The sequence below is a fragment of the Mus caroli genome, chromosome 1 (genome assembly GCF_900094665.2).
Source record: "Mus caroli chromosome 1, CAROLI_EIJ_v1.1, whole genome shotgun sequence".
NCBI lineage: Eukaryota > Metazoa > Chordata > Mammalia > Rodentia > Muridae > Mus > Mus caroli.
This window is the reverse complement of record NC_034570.1, coordinates 21,955,080-21,960,374: the sequence shown is the minus strand read 5'-3', so window position 1 is coordinate 21,960,374 and position 5,295 is coordinate 21,955,080.

Below are 5,295 nucleotides of genomic sequence, written 5' to 3'. Positions count from 1 at the left end.
TGGGGCAATTTCAATATTTTTGTATCTGTTGAGGCTTGTTTTGTGACCAATTATGTGGTCAATTTTGGAGAAGGTACCATGAGGTGCTGAGAAGATGGTATATCCTTTTGTTTTAGGATAAAATGTTCTAAAGATATCTGTCAGATACATTTGTTTCAAAACTTCTGTTAGTTTAACTGTGTCCCTGTTTAGTTTCTGTTTCCATGATCTGTCCTGTGTTAAAGTGGTGTGTTGAAGTCTCTCACTATTTTTGTGTGAGGTGCAATATGTCCTTTAACCTTATTAAAGTTTCTTTAATTAATGTCTTAATATGGTGAATATGTTCATAAATAAATGGATAAAAATAAAGATCTGTTCATCAAGTATCAGCACATATATTCCAATTAACTTCAAATCATGAAAACAATTCTAGACTTATGTTGATTTCTTTTTAAAATCTATGTCTGAGTTGAAACAATTGTAGATATAAGATTCAAATTTTTATATATTTGTAGGACAAGATGTTAAATTTCAATTGGTTGTATATTATTTATATAGAAATTTCTAAGTAGGAAATGAAGAGTTACATGAAATTACTAATATTGTTTTCTATTTTAGTTATTTTTAAGTCCAAATTAAGTGAGCAAATAATTGATTAGATCTAATGAGAAGATTAAGTTTGATTCCTCAATATCAGCTGTCAATGATGTCTAATAAAATTTAAGGTAATATTAAATATTGAGTAAAAGCCATAAACTCTACTCACAAGCAGGATTTATCATTTCTTTGAAGGCATTAAGGGATCAAATTGTGCCAGGAAATGTTCTTGAACCCAAAAGACAAGCAAGGAGCAATTGTGTTAGGGACTCTTTATTCAAGTTCAAACTTGGGCTCCCTGCCAACCCTGAAACAGCAGGAAGATGGAGCCCTGAACCTAGTTTTGGGCAAGCATTTATAGAGGCAAGAAAGGAGTCTCTAGCTGGGTACACATCTGATTATGGGGCCACTATGGCCTTTAACATAGTTGGCTGGTGTTGGGAGCCAAACCATAAACTTAACTTCTGCTTTCCTCCCTACTGGCGTTTGTTTGGCTTATTACTTCAGGGGTGCAGATCTGTTGGTGGAATAACCTGGAAACTTGTTAAACACAGGTCTTGTTGGGAGTAACCTGGAACCTGGTGCTAGGTGCCAGCCTGTTAGTTTACTTGAGTTTAAATTTAGGTTGGGTTGTCTAAGATAGAGTCTAAACCCCCAAAAATTAGTCTCTCAAAAGAAGTACAGGGTGAATGTCTGTAGGGTAAGGACCTCAGGTAGAGGGCACAGCATGTTTGCAAGAGCTAGGGAAGAGATCTTCCTGCTGCAGAAGAAGAGCTGAGGTGGGGGGAGCAAAGAGAGGCCAGAGGAATTGATGAAGCTGCTTCAAGATGCAGGACCAAAGACTTTGGCTTGTACCATGAGTCATATGGATGTCATGTGTTTCTTGGGATTCGTTACTTAGGCCTACCTGTACCCTGGGGTAGAAAGGACCTCAGAGAATCCTAGTGCAACAGAGAGCACCCCAGCTATTTAAAGTATGAATTCAGCTAGCTCCACGGTGGCAGTTCTGGGAGTTAAGATCTCACCTTCAGACTACAGATATGCTTTAAAGATGATGTGGAAAGAAGTGAGTGATAGACTGTCTGAGTTTGGGTTCATCATCTTTAAAACAATAACTTTAAAATTGCAAGCCTACTCACTTTAGGTCCTTGTTTGTTGACATTGATTTTTATAAGTAATAACTACCTTTTACAGCTTTCCTGCTAAAATGAAACGACTGTTATGATTCAATAACTGGAAAAAAAAGCAATAATTCAGTTCATGCAGGAGCTACCTCCCAGATGAAAAATGGAAACCTAAGAATGACAGGGTAACAGCAATAAGCACACGAGGAGTGGACAACCAAAGCAAAACCACTTCATACTACGGTTAGTTTAACACTAATTCACTTGCATTAAGATGACAAATTTTCTATAAGTCCTCTTTATTTAAGACAATCTGCTTAATTTTCCTGTGTATTCTACTTTAGCCTTCCTCTAGGATTTCTCCATATGCCTTCTGGGAAAGATACAAAGATATTTATTACTTGAATTTCTTTACTTAATGAGTTTTCTAATTTTTATAGCTTATATGTACTTTACCTGTCAGACAAATCCTGATTTTAAATCCCTCCTTCATAATTGTCTTTCACAAAGTAGCCCAGAGAGCAATGTGTATTTATTAAACTACTTGAAATATCACTTTCTACCACTTATTATGATGTGATATCTTTGGAAGTTACATACTAATTTGTACGCATTATTTCCTAATGGATCATAATTAGGCTGCAATACACCAAAAGAACCCTCCCTATACATTTGATTTGTAGCATTAAGTATCTACATTTGTATTTTTTTTTATCTCTTAAGATGAAAGATTGAGAAACCTTAATAAATCAGAATATTAGGGCAAACATATCTGTCTGGTCTGCTACCCAACACACTGTGTTGATTCAGCTACTCTGTCTGCTTCAGAGAACATCTCAAAGTACATGGCAGTGGTTTGTGTCTGAAATGCCTCATTAGGTACTCACAAGACTTTCATCTTCCCTTACATTCCTAGGACTCATCAAATCTCTTAATTGTGTGCTTATTTCCTGGATTTGCCAACTCCTCAGTTATTGAGCATTTTATGCCACACGCTAACAAAAAGTAATGGGTAAAAGATAAAAGACACATGTGCAGCTTTAAAAAAAGACAATAAATTGCATACAGGAAAGGCTGTCATATAGAGGCATTTTTCCTATCTTACTTCTGACATAAGTACCTTGCTGTTAGCTGCTTCTTGTGTTTGCTTCTGCTCAATGCTTGATTACAAAGAGACCTGTGAGCCAAAAGGAAACCCATTCTCTTTAAAATATAACCAAAGTTGAAATCATGTGGCTATATATTTTTTTTTCAAATTCCACAAAAGGCAAATAACATTTACAGTTGTCAATAATCAGCATATGTGGGGGAAAGTACAGCAAATGGAAAGACAAAAGCAATAAAGCAGAAACAGGGTGGAAGAAAATGAAGATAGAAACAGGAAAATAACTCACCAAAAGCCAAGAGATGAGTGAGCTGAAAGGAGTGTATGTCACTACATTTCATAGCATGGACCATTAAGAATCACAAGATACACTATGTGCATCTCAAAGAAGGAATTCCGGGATGTGGTACAGGCAAACTGAAACTAGCTCACAAGGTGACTTATGATTATTTTTTTAATCATTATGGAATAATTTGAGCTTGTGATACATAAAGGGAGGACTTTTTGCTTTTCTGTAGTATATATGTAAATATTTCTGTATATTTACATAGTTGTGGGCACACATACATGTAGGTGATGTTTGTATGTATATGGAGAAAACACATTGATGCTTAGGTAACTTTTTTCTTCTCCCCACCTTATCTATTGATGCAGGATCTTTTGTTAAAACCTAGATTTTTGTCATTTCAGCTAATCAGCATAACCAAGTCTTCCCTTGTTTGCACTTCTGAGCCACTGTCCTAGCAGGTTTTTATGTGGGTGTTGGTGGTCTTCAGGGCCTCATATTGTGCAGCAATTGCATTATATACTGAGTAATCTCTCCAGCCCTGATCTTGTGTTTTACACTACATAGAATTACTCTTTGAAAGCTTACATTTTAAATCACCCAAATCAATACATGGTTTTTCCTTCTTGAGTTTGATTGCAATTGGCATTTACACATTCTAGAGTCAACATGCTGCTCTGAGGGTACTGCTTTAGAAGAGAAAACTACATTTTATTCTCTAGGAATTGGCTCACTCTACTCTCATTTCATCTAAATGGTTGGTTAAGCCCAAACATGTACTGACTACATTTTATCTACCTCTCTAATCTCATGAAAAGTGTTTCCTACCACATGGGATGATGCTGTGCAGAACTACAGTGTGTGTCTGTGTGTGTGTCCGTGTGTGTAGTTTTCTTTCCATTACAGACTGTATCAACAGTATTTAAAAGTGTTCAATGCTTCCATGATAGTATAGAAAACTCAAATTGCCTTGATTTAAAATGTCATCCAGGAGAAAAAGTCAGAATTTATAGCCTGTGAGACCCGTGCACATCCAGCTAATCACAGTCGGTACTTTCGAGGTCAGCATTCATAGTTGAGTCTGAATCAATATTAATATTGCTTCCCAGCACTTAGTATATGAAAAATGTTTTCCATCAAAGGAGGCGTTTCTTTGCCATTTATTAAAGAGTAGTTAGTTGTTTGCTCTTTCCTTGGATGTTATAGATGGTGCAGAAATGGTTCCGCTTATAGTTTGTGGTTTAGGAATAAGTTCTTTTAAAAAAAGATATTTTAACTTTAATGATTGTGAAATCTCTGGTAAGATCGTTTTCATTTACTCCAGTCTGTGTCTTCCATAGAAGTATAAGGTGGTTGAAATATACTAGTATTCTGGTCAATGTGAGGATCTCATTAAGTCCAATGGAGTCTGCATTGATAAATATTACAGAAATCCAGTTAAGATGACCTCTATTGTTCCTTGAGTTAAGGACTGGTGCAGTTCTGAGTCATTCTCCATTATGAAACCAGGCAGGGTCCATGGGGCATCATGTCCAATCTAGTTTAGAGATACCGCCTCCTTCTGAGTTTGCATGATGACTCCAGACGGAATTGTTACCATGGGTGCCGAAGCAGTAGGATAATTACTTCAGTAAGCAGTTACACTACTTTGCACTGACTTTTCCGTACATCACCATCACCAATCACGTTTATTCAACACTATTTATTCTCTTTCAGCACTATTTCATGAGTAAAGAATTCAGAGAAAAGGGAAAATATCCGACAATTCTTTTTTGTCAGTTTAAACCTCAGACCATTTGAAATAATTAATATTGTTCAGTACATTAAATTTACAAGTATAACTTAGAAACAAATCCACATTTTTTTTTCATTTTTATTTACATTCCAAACCTGCCCTCTTCTGGTCCCCCTCACAGAGTCTCTCCTCCTTCCCCTCCTCCCTTCTCTTCTGAGAGGTGAAGTCTTCTTGTCTCTCCTCCACCACAACCTGGAGCATTAAATCTCTGCAGGATTTGGTGCATCTTCTCCCACTGAGACTAGGAAATGCAACCTTGCCAGGAAATAGACACCACAGCAAGCTACAGCTTTAGGATTCTCAGCTGCAAGTCTGCTACATATGTGCCAGGGTCTTGGTCCAGCCTGTGCATGCTCTTTTGTTAGTAGCTCACTCTCTGAAAGCTCCAAGAGAGAAACTGATTAGTTCA